Genomic DNA, 19,093 nt, shown 5'->3' on the forward strand with positions numbered 1-19,093 from the left:
GGCCACAGCTGGAGTACTGTGTCCAGTTTCAGGCTTCACAATTCAAAAAGCATGTGGAGAAGCTTGAGAGAGTGCAGAGGAGAGCCACATGCATGATCAGAGGTCAGGAAAACAGACCTTATGATGAGAGGCTGAGAGCTATGGGATGCTTCAGTCTGGAAAAACACAGGCTCAGGGTGATCTGGTGGCTGCCTATAAGTTTATAAGGGGTGCTAACCAGGATCTGGGGGAATGTCTGTTCACCAGAGCACCCCAAGGGGATGTAGCTCTCTATCAAGGAAATGACAAGGTCAAATGGTCACAAACTCCTCCATGACCATTTCAGGCTGGACATGAGGAAGAACTTCTTTACTGTCTAAGCCCCCAAGGTTTGGAATAGACTGCCGGGGGAGGTGGTTCAAGCACCTACTTTGAATGCCTTCAAGAGACATTTGGATGTTTATCTTGCTGGGATCCTATGACCCCTGCTTTCTTCCTGCCCCTGGGGCAGGGGTCTGGACTCAAAGATCTTCCAAGGTCCCTTCAAGCCGTAATGTCTACGAAATCTATGAAATAATGTATTTGAATTATAGCATGCATATAGAATGTCACAGCACTATAAATCATCGACTTGCTCCCTGAGAGACATTTCTATTGCACATGGACAACTTAACATTTCTATAAAACTCTACAAACTGCAACCTTTTTGATGATTCCCTGTCACGGCGGGGTCCTTGCGGAGGGCCGTGATCTCCTTGAGGCCCTCTCACAGCGCTACTCCGGCCCGAGGGCACCTTCCATTCTCGCCCGCCACGTCTTGATCGAATATGTAATAGGGAGGCTGCCTCGTGTTTCCTCGGGCCTGTCAGCTCCTGGACCCCTCGTAGGTCTCCCCGTACAATGGGCGCTACCCAAGCGCCCTAGCCTTATGGGCTATGCGTGGCTCCTACCAGCCCCATATACCACGCCCCAAGCCTCGCAGATGTAATGGACGTTGTCCGGTCTATATGCCCGCTTCCCGGGCCTCCTCTCTAATGTGGCCCACTCTGGGCTCCTTCTCTCGTGCCCAGCCTCTTGCTGGGACTCCCGTCTAGCCCACTCTGGGCCTCTCCTGCCAGTGTGGTTCTGCTCCGGGACTCTCTAGCAGCCCTCCGGTCCTATGGGCCAACCGCACGGATACCCTCCCTGACTCTGGCTCACTGCGCTGCTACTCCCTGTCTTCTCAGGGGCAACCGCAGCGCCCTGCCTTGGTCTGAGGGGGATTGCTGCACTAGCCTGCGGCCAGGCTCACTATGCCCGTGCGCCCACACTGGGCTACTCAACAAAGCACCATGGCGTTCCCCCTCTCTAGGGCTCATCGCGCCCACACTGGGCTACTCAATAATACACAATGGCGTTCCCCCTCTCTGGGGCTCGCCGCACCCACACTGGGCTGCTCAATACTGTATAAGGGCGTTCCCCCCTCTCTGGGGCTTGCCGTGCCCGCACTGGGCTACTCAGTAATACCGCCCCGTTCCTGGGGCCGGGGGCTATGTTCCCCCCATACGCAATCCGGGGTCTCGGTCCCCGTCCGCAACCTACGGGTTGCGCCCGCGACCCACTGGCCACGCTCCTCGCCGCCAGTTGCTCGCGCAGTGGCGTGCGAGCTGCGCCTTCCCTGGCGCTATGACAATAATGCGCCCTCGTGGCGCTAGGGCACCCCACACTCTCTGGGGTCCCTGTAATTGTGGCCTCCTCCAACCCCTACAGCCTCACCCAAGCCTCCGGGTGTAATATACTGAGCCAAACGTAAACTAGAGCCTCCTGGCTATAACACAAACCTAAAGCCCCCTGGCTAAACCATAGTGCCCATCCTCTCAGGGCTATCACGAGCTGTACTTGCGAGTCATGCTCCTTTCCATATCTCAGCTGAGGGAGCTCCTGCCTCTCCAGCTGCTGGCAGAGAACTGCCAGCCTGGCCTCAGCCCTGAGCTTTATAAGGGCCAGGCCCTGCCCCCTACAGGCAGCTGGCTCCGCTTGGTTGCTCCGGCAACCCACAGCTGTGCTCATTACCTGAGCCAGCCTCAGCTGGGCTCGTCATGTCAGGCCAGGGCGTGCTCCCTCGCTCCCTGGCAGTTCCTCCTTTCTAGGAGCAGGGGTACCGAGGTGCCCTGCGACATTCCCCAATCTTTCTATTTCTCTTAACATTAAACCAAGATATTTATTTATATCCATCCATTTCATTTAACAATTCTCCTTTTAATTCTTCAGGTGATGGGGCATCTACAATCATTTTTCAATCTTACATTTACTAAATATCAAGCCAAATTCTTCCATGTTAAGGGTCCACACATCAAGGTGGTATTGTACTTCTTCCATACTTCAGACAAAAGAATCACATAGTCAATAAACAATATGGCCAACATAGCCTTCACTTCTTTTCCCATCTGCTTCTTCAATCTTCATAGGACTCTTCCAAAACTCTATTAAAAAGTATTGACTTTTTAAGAGCGTTATATAAGGATGATAGAAAATCTGTTTATTACATTTAAATGTAGCAGCTGTAAAATATACCTAGTTTTTCCTTATCGGTTTTATAGATTAGCACTATTTGAAACAATGTAACGTAAAATAGAATGATGAAAGAAAAAGAGAGGAAAAGAATTGGAGTATAGTTTACCCATAATGGGACCAGCATATACACTATTATACAGAGAAGTTAACTACATAGCATTAGCTCATACTACGTAATCCTGTATAAGTGCACAGTATACTCTAAATGCCCAGTATACTCTAAATGCCCAGCAGCTACATAGGTCTGGCTCTTTTACTATAGATTACATTAAGACACATGTTGGTTGTTCCTATATTGGTGAAGTGCATAAACTGCGTCAGTGCATAAGAACTCAGCCTCATCATCTATTTTATAATGTAAGTGTACACAGTAGAACTACATAGTTTGTTAAACTGATTACCAGTGATCAATCTAAAAATCTAAAGGCCTCTAATAGTTTCCATTAACCCAACAGGTCTGTATCAAGGGTAGAAGGGTATCCAAGTAACAAAGTGGGCTCATCAACAAATACATTAAGGCACCGCAATTACTGCAAATTAAGTTTAGTACCTGTGGGTGTTTTCACATGTGCTTCAGGAATGTGGGGGAAGCACTCTAATTAGAGCAGCTCTGAGATGTTTAGTGAAAGAGCCCTCACCACCATTTTGAAGCATGGGGAAGCTGATACATGAGACACAGAGACAGGTTGGAGCATGGTAATTACCACACTCCAGCAGACTCAATTAATCATAGTGGACTAACTAAACCATAGTAGTCTAATTCTACTGTGCATTACCATGGCTTTTACTATGACACAGTAATGCACAGTAGAATTAGTCTACTATGCTTTTAGTATCTTGTGTAGATGTGCCCAGTAACAAACATCACTAAGGTGCACATAACTTAGTGCATAAACTCTGTACTCAATAAATACCATGTATAGTAAGTTCAGCTAAGTTCCTATTCCTGGTTAGGTCATAGTTATTTTTGCAATCAATACTCAGATGGGCATATAGAGTATACTGTGCACTTGTACAGGATTACGTAGTATGAGCTAATGCATCTTTACCACTGAAGGTCTACTAAAGTTATTAGGACTGGCAAAACTGAGCAAATAATTTAGCTTTGCTTAAGCTTAAGAAATATTTGTAACATGTACCTGATAAAAATAACCAGCTCAATGATAACACCAGTAAACTGAACTAGATTATCCTGAATGCAGTACATTTGCCATTTCCACTACATGCAAGGCATATTATGCGCACACATCTGTGGGAAGAACAAGTACATTATTTACAACACTATATTAAATTATATATAACTGTTTTTATTTAGGGCCCATTCCTGTAGCAGAAAGAGCAAGACAATGTTATGTACTCTGTGGTTCTTTAAATTGGTGCAATTTACTTCACATTTGTGGTATAAGGGTTTTTACGTACATTGAAACAAACATCTTATGACATGATGGGATACCAGGTACTGCTACACATCTTCTTAAAGGATGCCAGCTCTTTCCACTCCAACTGATGTCAGGGGATAACAGGCTGGTCCAGCCATAATTTTGTAGATTTTCACTCATATCTAATTGTAGTAATTTTCTGTACAAAACTAAAACAGCATATGTGGTTAATTCTGAATGAAAATAGAAAGGATAGTGGATACTGTATCATCCACAGTCTTACTTTGCTTTCCTGTAGGTGTAATCAAGTGCAAGCAAATATAAATGTAGGTTTCTTTCCCCCCCCTCCCACCGCCTCCCATTCTTCTTTGAGGCATTTCAGAACTGATGAGATCCCTCCCTGTAGTGAAGTGGGAGGATAGAAAATTCTCAATATTCATATAGCAGAAAATCATGTGCTGATTTTTTTAATGTAGACATGTATTTGACTAGAAACATAGCTCAACAGAATTTATTTCACTACAAGCCTGCAGGCATCTAATCAGTATAAGATGTTCCAAGAAGGGACACATTCGACTGTGGCCCCATAAATGAAAGGCCAGTGACTAATCTTTCCAGTTTATTGCCTGAGTGCATTCTTTCAACTATTTTAAGAGAAACTACACAACATAAAAGTAATCAAGAATGTAGGTCAGTGGGAATATTGCTGTACCAACACTTGTAAAGAAAGCAGATGTAATGTATTTTAAAAATTCAAAAAGTCTTTTATACATGTACTGTACTAATAAAAGTTGCCAAAGTGCTGTTAGTAGCAGATTTAAACTGACTTATTGCTTGTGGTGATTAAACCCAGAAGGCTTGCTTGTTTTACAAATGGTATCTTACCTTTTCTGTGTATAATTCATAAATGTATTCACTATCACAGATGTAGAAATGTAAGAGCTTTAACATTTTTCATCTAACAGGTCCTTTATAGAAGATATTTACAATGGGAAGTTTTCATCCAATTGACTGAACCTAGGACTGCTATTGCTTGTTGCTCTTCAGCAGTCATACATTACTTTTAAAGAAATTGCAGCAGGAATATTATCTATATTTTGCTTTAATCCACATGACAGGCTTTTTCTAACAGTAACGATGGTGTAAATAATTTGTTTTTTATTCAAGCCTGTTGTTTGTGCTATTCCTACTGAACACAGGAAACTAATTCTTCCTTTTGTCTGCTCAAGACAGACACAAGAGTTCAAGTTACTATTTTTTTTTTAATTAATAGTATTCCCCATATATATCTATGGGGTCTTTTTATATGTTATGGAGTTCCCTTAGTAATATTCTTTCTGAGTTCCTGTCATGTAAAGTTTCATCTGCATAATAATGGGATATTTGTAGCTTGTCTAATGTATGTATTTTTGTTAAGTGTATTGTGTTGCACTATGTCTGTCAGATTATATTTCTTCATAGACTTTTAGCTCTAATTGCAAGTACATACAATATGATAAAAGAAAGTACTTTAAGAGGAACAAATTTATACTCCTCATGAACTAATTGTGTTTGATTTTGTAATATTTACATCATGTCAAACAATGACAGCTTATTAAAAACATGTTTTTAATAATTCAGATTTTAGATGTACATATGTCAATAGACTTTCCCTTCAGAGGCCTTGTAATACTGTAATATATAGCACTGTTTGCAACAAGGATTCATGTCTCCTGTAAATGCATTAGTTTTTTGGCTGCCCACAAATGTGTTCATTTGTTCAGTGGCATATGTGCTCATTCACTAGTTGTTTCATGAGAGGAGATGGGCAATGACATTTTTTACATTAACAACCCGTAAAACAGACTGCCAAATTCTGTCTCTTTGGTAGGAAGTCTACTTAGTTCACTGTTTAAATTTTACAAAAGCTTGTGGAGGTAAAGCATAATATATTCATTGATACTTTTCAACTAGACATGCCTGAAGAGTGAAAGAAAGGGAGATGCAGATTTTGTCTTTTCATTAACTGAAAATCTAACAGACTGTGCGATAGAGGATGGCATGATGATCAGATAGGATACATCTACATATGTATTCGTGTGCCATAGTTACTGTGCATTAAGCTTAGTACCAGTAATAACAGGTACTAACCCAATGTGCAATAACTGGCACTACTGTACAGTAGCTCCGACACATGCCTTTTTAGTGATGCTAATGCACAACAGACTAATTATACTGTGCATTAGCACAGCTTTTGCTGTGACATGATAATGAACAGTAAAATTAGTCTACTGTGCTTTTAGTGCCTCGTGTAGACATCCCCATAAAATATCAAAATATATGCAACTTGATAATGGAGTGCCAGATCTTCAGGTTGCAGGGGTGTTGTTTTTTGGGGTTATTTTAATTAATGGTCTGATTAACTACTGGAACAAAATGGAAGTTGTAATTTAGCTCACGGAACACGAGGGCTAAATTTGTGGTATTGGAGACTTCATGAAGATATTCCCAGCGAGAGTCCTGAGTCTTTACCACAGTGACAGAAGAAAGAAAGTTTATACACAGTATCATAGTACTTAGGGTCGGAAGGGACCTAAACAAATCAACTGGTCTGATCCCCTGTGCCAGGCAGGAATGGGGATCAGGTCATATCACCCCAGCCAAATAGCGGTCCAGCCTCCTCTTGAAGACCCTCAAGGTAGGAAAGAGTACCACCTCACTTGGGAGCCTGGCAGTCCTAACTGTAAAGTAATGTCTCCTGATGTCCAGCCTGAACCTTCTCTCTAACAATTTGTGGCCATTATTCTTAGTAACCCCATCTGACCACCTCTGTAACTGGTCTAGATCTAGCTGGACTCTGTCCCTGCCCTCCAATGTGCCCACCTTGCCCCAGAACTTAGTATCATTGGCAAATTTACACAGCATGCATTCCACACCCACATCCAGATCACTAATAAAGATGTTTAACAGTACAGGTATGTATTAAGCATTATATTTAGATCTAACTATCCAAGGCAATTAATTTAAATGTCCACTAGAGCAGGCATTTGGAGAGATTCAGTCAGACAAAATATGTCACGCCCAATCTAAATTAGTTCACCTCAGGAGGTGTCAATGACACACATTTTCTATAACCCTTTCAGACTGAGAAAGAATTACCCTAATCTAGGAAGGGGTTAATCCAATCTAGCAAGTGCCTGTATATATTTGCATCACATCCCTGGGGCTAGAAAGCTTAGCCACTTGCCCCAGCCCTGGGACTGTGCTGTTCCTACCCCTTGACCCTAACAGGGCTATCTTTAGCCCCTCCTGACCTCCACCCCTCCATGGGACTCATCAACCCTCCCTGTACTTGCCAGCCCCCATACAGACCCACCAGCCCCTGCCTCTGCCCCTAGTTACTTATCTCAGGTTGTACATATTACTCCCAGTCTAGGTTTTGATAGCTTAAAGCAGGCCATTTAAAACTACACCAGGTGTGGTGAACACCTGTTTGCATCCTCTGAATACATGAATATCACAGTATTATATACCCAGGATTTTTAAAGTTTATGTGAATTGTTTATTTGCTTATTGCATTTTTGTTTTAATGATACACAGAATAGAATGACTACAAGCAGAAATCCGTATTTGCATCAGAAAATCATTTAATATACCCCTTCAAAATGATCACTATAATGCTTACAAAATACATTTCATCTAAATTTTCTAGTTCTGCAACAAACACAAGATATTAATACAAAGCAGTTCAGATGCCATATATAGATAGTATTTTTCTCAAAGGAGTTGTGATCTTAATAGTTCTTGGAAAGGAACCTGAAAAGGGCCAATATGGTCCCCGTTTTCAAAAAAGGGAGGAAAGAGGACTTAGGAAACTATAGGCCCGTTAGTCTTACCTTGGTCCTGGGGAAGCTCTTTGAAAAAATTATCCAGGAGCACATCTGTGAGGGGCTAGCAGAGGAGCTTATGCTTAGGGGCAATCAACACAGGTTCATTAGAGGAAGGCCCTGTCAGACCAACCTGGTGGCCTTCTATGTCCAGGTCACAAAAGCCTTGGACACAGGTGTCACAGTAGACTTAGTCTTCCTGGACTTTAGGAGGGCCTTCGACACTGTCTCTTGCCCCATCTTCATTAAAAAAATTAGGCGTCTGTGGTGTCAATGCCTACACAGTCAGATGGGTAGCAAGTTGGATGGAGGGCCACACCCAGAGAGTGGTGGTGGATGGGTCATTTTTGACCTGGAGAGACATGGGCAATGGGGTTCCCCAGGGCTCAGTCCTTGGGCCTGTGCTGTTCAATATCTTCATCGGAGATTTGGACGAGTGGGTGAAAAGCACCTTGTTCAAGTTCACAGACAACACTAAGATATGGGGAGAAGTAAGCATGCTAGAAGAGAGGGACAGGTTACAACTAGATCTCAACAGGTTAGAGAGGTGGGCAGATGAGAATAGGATGGGTTTCAATATGGACAAGTGCAAGGTGTTGCACCTGGGGAGGAAGAACCAGCAGCACACCTACAGGCTGAGGAACTCCTTTATCATCAGCACAGAGGCAAAGAAGGATCTTGGAATCACTATTGATTCCAAGATGAACATGGGCTGCCAATGTAGGGATGCAGTCAGGAAGGCTAACCGCACTTTGTCATGCATCCATAGATGCATCACGAGCAGGTCCAAGGAGGTGATTCTCCCCCTCTATGCGACATTGGTCAGGCTGCAGTTGGAGTACTACATCCAGTTCTGGAAACTGCACTTCAGGAGGGATGTGGACAGCATCAAGTGGGTCCAGAGGAGGGCCACTTGAATGATCAAGGGGCAGCAGGGTAGGCCCTATGAGGAGAGGCTAAGGGACCTGAACCTGTTCAGCCTCCACAAAAGAAAGCTGAGAGGGGATCTGGTGGCCACCTATAAACTTGCCAAGGGGGACCAGCAGGGAATGGGGGAGTCCCTGTTCCTTGTTACCCCTGGTAGTGCTCAGGAGAACAACAGCCATAAGTTGACTGAGAGTAGATTCAGGCTAGATGTCAGGAGGCACTACTTCACTGTCAGGGTGGCAAGGAGCTAGAATCAACTTCCAAGGGAAGTGGTGCTTGCCCCTACCCTGGGGGTCTTCAAAAGGAGGCTAGACAGCCACCTAGCTGGGGCTATTTGACCCTAGAATCCTTTCCTGCCCATGGCAGGGGGTCAGACTTGATGATCTGCTCAGGTCCCCTCTGACCCTACCAACTACGAAACTATGAAACTGCTAACCTCTGCTTAGTAATGGCTAATTTTAATGTTAGTCTCATAATCCATTTAAAAAAAAAATCCAGTTCTTTTCTAATGAATGACTGTGGTCATTAATCACATCACAGATATAAATGAGGTTCTATTGGGGTGGGGATTGGTTTTTGAACCCTCCGTTTATTTATGTAGGCTAAGACAGGAGAGAAAAAGAGACAGAGACAGAAAAAGAGGGAGATGTCAAAGTCAAAAGACCAGCTGCTTTATATTTGTAGTCTCCACTTTGAAAGTTAATGACTTGATACAAAAGGAAACATCTGGCCCTATGCAGAAGCAGTTTAACATGCATGTCTTGATTTCTTCAGAGCAGGTGTAAGAAGCTTAAGGCCAGATTCTTTACAGCACTTATTCAACCGTGATGTGGGATGCTGGGTGGAGAAAAACAATGGAGTGGGTACTAGGATTCGAATTCTATTTTGCTTTTTGCATTCATCTGTAAGTTTGTAGCTGTCCAGCTGATGGTTTTTGGACGTGTAACCTTTCACCCATAGACTACACTTATCCATGATTAGCTAGTGTAGTTGAGCACAAGTACCAGAAAAAGTGAAAAAAGTGGGGAGGTGGAGGAGGGGAGAGGCAAAGTGTGCCTTACCCATCTTAACTCCAAGAGAGACCTACAAAGCCAGCCCCTACTTCAGAAATGGAGGCCTAGAACCTAGCTATCAAATTTCTCAGTAAGTGCTCAGACTACTCAGTTATTTTTGCTAAAACATGGGAGGTTCTTTCTCCTTCATCTAGTAACTGCCAGTCATGAATTTGTAGATGTTTACGTATTTATGCCTTTAATGTCAGTTGGCCACATTCTCTTCCCAGTTTGTATGCTTCCTGGTATTTTATGGAGATACAAAAGTTCAATTTCTGCACACCAGCATTAACTTTTGTAGAGGGTCAAAGGTGGTAAAAAATTAAAGGCAAGGCCTTTTGCTTACCTTAAGGCTTTAAGGAAACAGGAAAGGAAAACATTCATATTCTAAAGAAATGGGCACTTATGCATAAGTATGAGAAGCTTCCCTCAAACCTTAATGACAGTATGTGATTGAAGAAGTCTCAGTGTATCTAACAAGATCAGAAAAAAACCTAGGTAAAAGCTTCCTATGTTATGGAGTCCATAGGAACTACTCTTTAGGTCATTCAAAACTTGAAGTATCAATAGAAGCCTACTCATTAAAAAAGGAAGCCTACTCTCTTGCTCACCTGGCATGGTCTACTAGAGCAGTGTTTCTCAACCTGTGGATCACAGGAATATTTCAAAGGGTCACAAACAATTGCCAGAAAAATGCACAAGAATGTGTGCTTCCCCTTGCAGGCTGGCAGCGTTCCAGGCAGCAAGTGACTGCTTGGGGCATGGCCAGCACACAGCCAGGCAGGGTTGTGGCAGCAGCTCCAGCAGCCAGGTGAAGGTAAGTGTATGGGAAGCAATGGTTGGAGGACCAGGGCTTGGGGACTATTGGGGAGGAGGGGAGGGCTTATGTGCATGCACACGTGTGTGTGTGTGTGTGTGTGTGTGTGTGTGGGATGCATGTTGGGGGGGAGGGGGGACTATTGGGGAGGATGGGGGGCTTATGTGCATGCACACGTGTGTGTGTGTGTGTGTGTGTGTGTGTGTGTGTGTGTGTGTGTAAGGGATGCATGTTGGGGGGGAGGGGAGGGGAAGGTGCCTGCCAGCACTGGGGGAAGGTGGCCATGCACCAAGGCTGCAGCAGGATGGGAGGCGGGGGACTGTGGGTCAGGCACTGACAAGGCCAGGGGGGTATGGGTCAGGACAAGCCATTGATCTTTGCAAATGGATCCCAGGACAAAAAAGGTTGAAAACCACTGTGTTAGAGCATTTCCACCAGGACCAGATCTCCTTAACATTTTCTACACTGAAGGTGATTAGACCATTCACTATAAATGTACATTATCTTACCTTTCTGTAACTGTTGGGAGTATCTACTGCCAGACAAACAGGTGTCCCTTAGAGTCCCTTCAGTCATTCCAAACAATAATTCATGACATAATTAAGGCCCTCTGCCCAAACAACAAAAAGCATGAACAAAGAAAAAACCCTTAGCTTTTTCCAGGTGACAGGAGAAGTCCTTTAGCTTTGGCCCTTCTGGAAGAGAACTCCTTTTGGTTCAGGTTGCCTCCTGGCCACCAGTACTCCTTTGCAAACTCAAGCTGCTTTCTCTTTCTCCCTATTGGCTTTTGAACTCCAGCTAATCACTCATAGCTGGGCTTCTAGCCCAGAGCAATCTGTCTCCCTTAAAGAGCCAGACACCCTACTTTACTTCGAAAAGATAGTACTTAACATGTCTAGAAAAAGAAATCTGCTGAGCATATGTAGTAAAAGTGACCATAGAGTCATGTTTCACCACTTTTGGTTAACCTGAAAAAATCCACCTTGCAGAGCTTTATATATTCTTACAGGAAGGCTTTACGTGCACAGAACTGCTTCTTTTATCTTTTTTTTTTTTTTTTTAAATGAACACTTATAGCAATAAAATAACATGAAATATTGCAAGAAACTATAAAAAAGTCAATATTATAATTGAAAGGGAAGAAACTGAGCAGGGAACCAATATCAAAGATGTAAGAGTTTTAAGTTATTAGTGCTCGAAGCACAGAAGCAATGTTGATTTGCTGACATACCTTCAGTCTCATAGAACATTCTTCAGTGCATGTAATGAAAATAAGAACAGAGCAACTGGGAGAAAATGAACATGCTGAAACAGTGCTTTAATAAAATAGATCACCTAATCTGGAAAACCCTGATACTTGAAGTGTGCATTATTGCATTATCTTCTGGCATGTCAGTTCAAGAGAGAACATGCCTGTGCTCCTGTAGGTCACCACATGTTGTACTTGTAGTAGTCATTGTTTCCTACAAGAAGGAACAATGCCTTAGGATTACCACAGGCTAATATGAAATGACATGGCAAATCACATACTGCATCATACCATCTGCCAACTGATATTCTATAAATACTGCACATGACAGTAAGTTAAAACCCATGCTTTATAATAATGACTTTTGTGAGTGCAAGTATTTGATTATTGACTTATTTGAATTACTACTATGAAAATATAATACATGCCCAGTGTATCTGTAAATGTAAGGAAAATTTCTTCTTTTGGTTAAAAGAAAATATGAATTATTTTCTAATGTGTCTGAAATGGACTTACTTTGCTCCTTGATAGATGTCACAGTACTCGGATGATACTCTAAATACAGACAGTAATAAACAATGGAGTTGTTTTATTTTGTTAGTCTTTTCCCATTTCCCTCCTCAAAATTAGAACAGATTAATAAAGTAAAGAATCAGAAAGATACACAAGTGAAATGAAAAAAGTGAAAAGAATTGAAAAGTGAAAATGGGGTGCAATATTTTGTGTCTTTACAGTAGTTGAGCAAGAATTTAGTTGCTGGTAATGCTCAAAATATTCAGAAACATAGGGCTCCTCCACATGTGCATAGAGCCTGCTCCAATGCACTGGAAATGCAGTGTTGGAGCAGACTCAATTAATCGTCTGCTGGAGCACAGAAATTGATGCTCTCCAGCAGCCTCATGTGTCATTTGTATCAGCATTGCTGCATGTCTCTGCACTGACAAAATGGCAGTGGTGCACTTTGAAATAAAATGCAGCCAATAAGCTTTAGTTCAAAGTTCCCTGTTGCCATTTTTTCAGCACGGGGCTGCATGGTGGTGCTGATAAACATGATGTACGGACGCTTTTAATTAGCACAATACACTAATTAAAGTGCCCGGTGCCACATCCAGCAGCCCATGTAAAAATATCCATTGTGACCAGACAGAGTAAATGCTTTTCTTATACCTAAAAGGAGGATATTTGCTACCTTCAATATCTATAACTAAGTTTTGGACAATTTAACTGCTATGTCCAGTTATCATCCATCAGTCATTTTTGTTTTCAGTTTTATTCTATGAGAATTTCTGTTAAACACCACACACAAAATTCAGATCTGGTATAACAAGATGCTGCTTACACTGGTCCCAATCTTGCAGTTTATTGGGAGAAGTTTTACATAATGTAAGTCATGAATACGTGCTAATCGACTTGAATAAGGTTATAGAATCAATCAGGACGCAAATTTGCTTCAATTCCATTTTTCTCTGCATTAAAATAATATCCAACAGTATCTCTAAGAATAATTTTAATACCATTTTAAAGAAGGATATAAAGAATTTAATTTTGTGAAACCTTAATGTATTTTAATTAGGTTTTCCAATACAGAATGAGATTCTACCCCATATATTGAGGGTACAAATCTGAATAGAAACCTACAAAATCCATGAAATGTCTCTTTAATTGAGAATAGGCTTGAGAAAGCAGAATGACCTTGCCACAGAAAAAACTACTGCAGACCAAAATATTGTAGATTTCTGAAATTCAGTACCTGAATCTGGATGTTAGAAAGAGCTAGGCGAATTGGCCAACGTACATCATAAATGAATTTATTGCATAATTTTGCAGTGTATCACACGGATGTCACCCCACCTATGTAAGGGATATAATATTATTCACTGAAGAGCGGTAACCTTGGGCACTTCCTCTGGTTATTTTTTTATTGTCACACCAATGCTTGCTTGAATAAAGTTGTCTGAAACTAGAAGAATATCTATGGCTTTCTACACACAATCTTCATTTACATAACTCATTCCACTGAAGCAGTGAGACTATTCAGTGAGTGTTACAGATCTGGGGTTTTCATTTCTTCCCACTCATAAAAAAAATATGGATTGGGATCCTTAGAGAGGATTATTACAGTGTAAACAAGCAGATATCTTATATAAAACTGTATTATTCTGCTAGATCCTTATCAAGCTACTCCCCGTAATTAATTTCTAATATTGACTATTCACCAAATATTTGAGAGATGAGGAAAAGAGAGAGAGAGAAAACATATACATATGAAAGAAAGTATATCCTTTTCTTTTTCCCCCTTAAAACAGTTTTGCAGATGATAAAGCTGAGTGTGGGAATTTAAGGTCTAGAATGCAAACAGCTCTGATTGACCACCCCTTATTTTGCTTTAAATAAATTTTGAATTGAGAGCTATTAAAAACAGAAACAGGTGAACTAAAAGACCTAGCAGCACAGAAGACCTTGACATGCCATGTTTTTTTTCTGAAATATGGTTAAATGAAAAAAGTAATTGGACACTATAAAATAATGCTATAAAATACACAGATAGGACTAGACAAGTAGGATTATATTCTATTACACTGAAACATTTTGAGGGTGGAGTGTAATCTCTGCAGGCACAGCTGCATATACAATTAATGAACGCAAATAAACTTCAGAGCACTTTGTGCTGGAGTCTGTTGTGCTGGGCACTGTGTTATCATGTGTGCCTGGGATCAAAGCATGCGGAGCCAGGGTGGCACAGCTCTAACTGACAGGGCTCCTGGGGGGTCAGCTTGCTAGCCTGGAGCTACTCTGCCCCATCTCTGTGCTGTGGAGGGGCTGACTAAAGCATGAGGGTGCTACATTGCAGGGCTAGCTGGCAGGCAGTCCCACCCTTGTGTCCCAGCCAGGCCCAGTCACCATCTACATGTGCGTTGTGATAGAGTAAATAACTCAGTTGTAAGATAGTACTTCTGTCAGGCAGTACTAGTCTACAGCAGAGTTAATTGGTTTATTCTGTCTTAATAGCAATGCATGTGTAGATAGTGATGCTTTACTGCAGAGCTAATTAGGCAACTTCAGTAAAGTACACATGTAGATGCCCCCAGTGGGCAAGTCCACACACGCAAGCACATGTGCTTGCAGCAGCTCAAATAGAAGTGGTACAAATTTGAGCTGGGGCTTTTTCCCTCAGTGCACATGCTCAGACATGCACTTTGTTGTGGAGCAAATTGTGCTACTAGGGGCAAAAAAACCCAGCCTGGCTCCTCCCGGATCTGCAGCCAGGGGGAGCTAGAGCCCAGTGCCAGCACCTGTGCTGGCCCCAGCAGTATAAAAAGCTGCCCTGGCAAGTAGCTCAGGACTACCAGCTCTCAGGAGCTTCTGGGGCCCAGCCAATTGCTACCTATGCACAGTACCCCTTGTGCCAGCTGGACTGCTGAAGGAGCCCTGAGAGTTCCCTGTACCCTCTACCCAATGCAGCAGTCTGGCAGTGGGGGCTTCTGCCTGGCTGTGACCTGCTGTGCACCTGCCAGACCAGGATGGAGACTCCACGGCCAGCTGCCAGTGGACTGCGGTTGCAGGGTTGACCTTTGTGCAGCACTACTGCCATTTGTGCCCCCTGCCTGGCCATCTGGGCAGCTATCACCTGGAAGATGTTCTGGGTGTGATGGCCTGCTTTCAATTGTCAAATTATGTTCTCCTGGCCCCATTTGGCCAGGAGGTCAGCCACAGCCAGATGGGTCCAAGGTGTCAGCTCTGAGCAAGCAAGGTCCTGCCACTGACCTCCCTAGAAGGAATTCTGGTGTTTCCTATTGGAAAACTGAAAAATCCCTGATTAAAAAAAAAAAAAAAATTCCAAAGTCACTCTGTAAAATACCAGAAAATCCATGCTCCTCCACAATTAAAACAAAAGACCACTATAAAGAGAGAGAGTGAGTGAGACAGAGACAGCGATCAGCTGGACAATGTTTTATTGATATTTCTATAGTGGTAAAGCAAGTCTCATCATAATAATAAAGTGAACTCTAAATACATGTTTCATTAATTCATGAATACATATTTTGCTGCCCTCCCACAGGGTGATGGTCCCTACACAATGGGTTCAGTTCCCCAACAGAGGGTTCAGCCCCCACACAAGGGCTACACCCCCCCAACAGGAGGTTCAGCCTCCCCAAAAGGGGTTCATCCCCCACACAAAAGGTCTGGCCCCCCAAAAGGGGTTGAGCCCCCCAAAAGGGGTTCAGATACCCAGCAGGGGGATTGGTACTCTCACAAGGGGTATGGCCTCCCAAAAGTGGGTACATCACCTACACAAGGGGGACGGCCCCCCAACGGGGGCCAAATGACCCCCATGGGAGCTACTACCCCCTCTGCAAGGCCCACATGCCCCCCCAGCCCCCCCAATTGCTGCCACACCTGGCCCCATCCCCCACTATCTGCTGCAGCCCCCCAATGGCTGTCCCACCCAGCCCCACCCGCAACTCCCCCAGACCCTCCCAATGGCTTCCCCACCCAGCCCCAGCTCCCAACTTGCACCCATAGGCCCCCAAGGCTACCCCCACAACCCCAGGCACCATCACAAAGTAAAAAAAAACAAACAGAAAAAGAACAGAAACAAGGGGAAAAAAAGCCTCTGCTTACCTACAAAGCGGGGTTGGGGGGGCTACAAGGCCTCCTGGCAGAGCCCCCTGGGCAGCATAGGACAGCAGAGGGGCAAGAGGGTTCAGGCTGGGTTTGCTGGGGCTGTTAGCCGGCCTGGCACTGTGCTGGTGGGGCCCCAGGCAGCCAAACGGCAGCTTCAACTGCCAGTAAGTGCTGGGGTTCTTTTTTTTTTATTTTTATTTTTTTTAAGTATGTAGTTGGGGGGAGGGATGGGGGACTTGGGGGGATGGGGCCAGACAGGGCAGGGGTTGGGGACCTGGGGGGGGCTGGAGGGGAGAGGGTCCAGCCGCGGCAGGATTTGGGGGTCTCACAGGGGCTGGCAAGGGGAGGGGCCAGCCATGGATATCCAGGGGTCTAATTTTTGCCCTGTGCTGCAAGTTTGCAGTGCAGGGAACATTTTTTTGCTCCCACACATGCCTGTTGCCCTGCCGCAAAGGGGTTTGAGGTGGGGCAAGAGGCACGTGCGCACTCGTGTGGAAGTGCCCAGTGAGTATTAATCTCAAGGTTTACATTTATATAATCATCATTTATGTAAAGAAAGGGATAGAATTGGGAGAGACCAAACACACAACTTGCTTTATTAAAATTAAAATAGTAAGTTATTTCATTGATGCAGCTGACCAAATGTCAAAGTGATTCAAGGCTCAAAGAACTTTCTTCACTCCTCAAAATGAATGCTTCCTGGAACAAACAGTTCTAGGTATGAGTGCAGTCTATTCTCAAATAAAGAAAAGTCTGTTTAAGAAGTGTCAGGTAAGCTAAGGATGTAATTTCTGCAAGTACTGTGGTTGCTATTAAAAAGAAGAATTTTCCACAGATATCAATCAATATCATCTTAGTTTTCAACCTATCCTGTGATACATAGGATTGGGACAAAGGAATAGGGAAAAATCTCTGCAAGGTGATCTTATGTATACTCCCCTATGTTATTCTGTTGAGAAGTCAAAGTTTAAAAATAATATTCTGTTTAATATGTTCCTTTCCATTTGGTCTGTATCCATTCTTAGGAAGCATTATACTTCATTACTGATAAACTATGCAAGTGTAACCTGGGTGGTACTCAGAAATACCCCCTCCCTGAATGAAGGCATGGTCACCAGATGCAAGTATGCTGTGGAAGGCATGGCTGCATAGTTGTATGCAGCCCCCCTCCTCTCCCTACAGAGCAGAGAGACAGGAGACTCAATAAATATTAACTAGGTACAGGTTTAATAATGATAAAGAATTTACAGCTTACAATCATCAACTTATATACACAGATACATACAAATATATATGTAGATGTGTGTGTGTGTGTGTGTGTGTATATACACATTGTACAATCTATAGTCTAACCTGAAGGCCACAGGGAACCAGGAATAAATATATATATGTTTACATTTATGAATTCACCTGAACACACTCAAGTTAACTCTAAACCCACACATAAGCCTGGTTCCCTGTAGCTTTCAGGTTAGACTGAATCCCTGCCCCTCCTTCAGTGCCCTACAGACCTGAGGGGGAGGAAGCACTCACGGATAAAAACAGGTTAGTAGACAAAAGAATAACAAAATGACAGGCAGTGATGGGTCAATAGTGAAATATTTGCATAAGGGGTTACATCACTGTGAGCAGGTGCCCCTAGAACCAATTATAAAGAGAAATGTTTCCACTCTGAGCTTTCCACCTGTGTTTTTCTCTTCTGTCACAACTTGATGGGAGTGAATGAAAAAATAAAATGCAGATATCTCTCTGTTTTTAATTACCATTGAAACTGGTCTTCTTAAGCTTTTATTTTCTTAGTGCATCTGTGTCTGGATATTTGCTTACTCTTCAGAAAAGAACCCAGGCCTGGTCATTAGGGAACACAACTCCTTATGGTACTGAGTCCTTAATGAACCCCCCCCCCCCCAAAACACAGAACTAATTACTGACCAGTCTCTTTGCAAGGCAGGGCTTCTGCCCCCCCATTGAAAAACAAACTTAACAGCCTATATATAGTCCAGACATCCAATCAGCAATTCTGTCAGAAAGCCTCTAATTAAAGTCCATCTACCTGTCTGAGGATATACCAAACCATCTTCAGTCGTGATCCCCCAGGTCACTCCTCGGTACTCGCCTCCCAAGGGATGCTGCCCTCTGTCTTTTCTCATGCCTTCACACAAAACTATTCCATTGCTCTTTCTCTCTCTGCTATGGCTCCTAGTTCCCCTTTCAGGGGGCTGTTTGTTTCAATCCTTGATCCTTTTAATCAGGTCAGTTCCAATTAGCTATTTGCAAGTCTCTCTTTTCCTCAGGTGCAGTGGATGCTCCCAGTGCTGGCTGATAACATCCTCCTCCCAGGCATCCTGCTGACGATCAGGATGCTGGCAGGTAAGTTTCATTTTTGTTTTGTTTTTCCAGTCCCATCTATTCTCAGTAATAGGGCCACAGTCTCCTTGATATTTTATCTAGTGCTCCACTTCTCCCCTTTTCTGTTTGACTCAATCTTCTTCAGTTGTAGATCCGGATAAAAAGTCTGCATCTATATTCTTCTTGCCTGCCCGACGTTGCACTGAGAAATGAAAAAGCTGTAATGCAAGCACCCACTGCAATATGTGGGTGTTATCAGTCTTTGCGGTCCGCAACCATTTCAAAGGTGTGTGGTC

At 43.3% G+C, this 19,093-nt stretch overlaps 1 long non-coding RNA gene across 1 annotated transcript in view; it reads right to left on the reverse strand.

Moving 5' to 3' along the window:
• The window catches only part of LOC132248315 (uncharacterized), a 33,431-nt gene extending 14,591 nt beyond the window's left edge, over positions 1 to 18,840 (reverse strand). Inside the window, exon 1 of the long non-coding RNA XR_009459483.1 lies at positions 18,502 to 18,840. This is a non-coding gene — a long non-coding RNA (uncharacterized LOC132248315). The remainder of the gene's footprint in view (positions 1 to 18,501) is intronic.
• Positions 18,841 to 19,093: the final 253 nt, after the last annotated feature.

The sequence above is a fragment of the Alligator mississippiensis genome, chromosome 2 (assembly GCF_030867095.1).
Source record: "Alligator mississippiensis isolate rAllMis1 chromosome 2, rAllMis1, whole genome shotgun sequence".
Taxonomy (NCBI): Eukaryota; Metazoa; Chordata; order Crocodylia; family Alligatoridae; genus Alligator; species Alligator mississippiensis.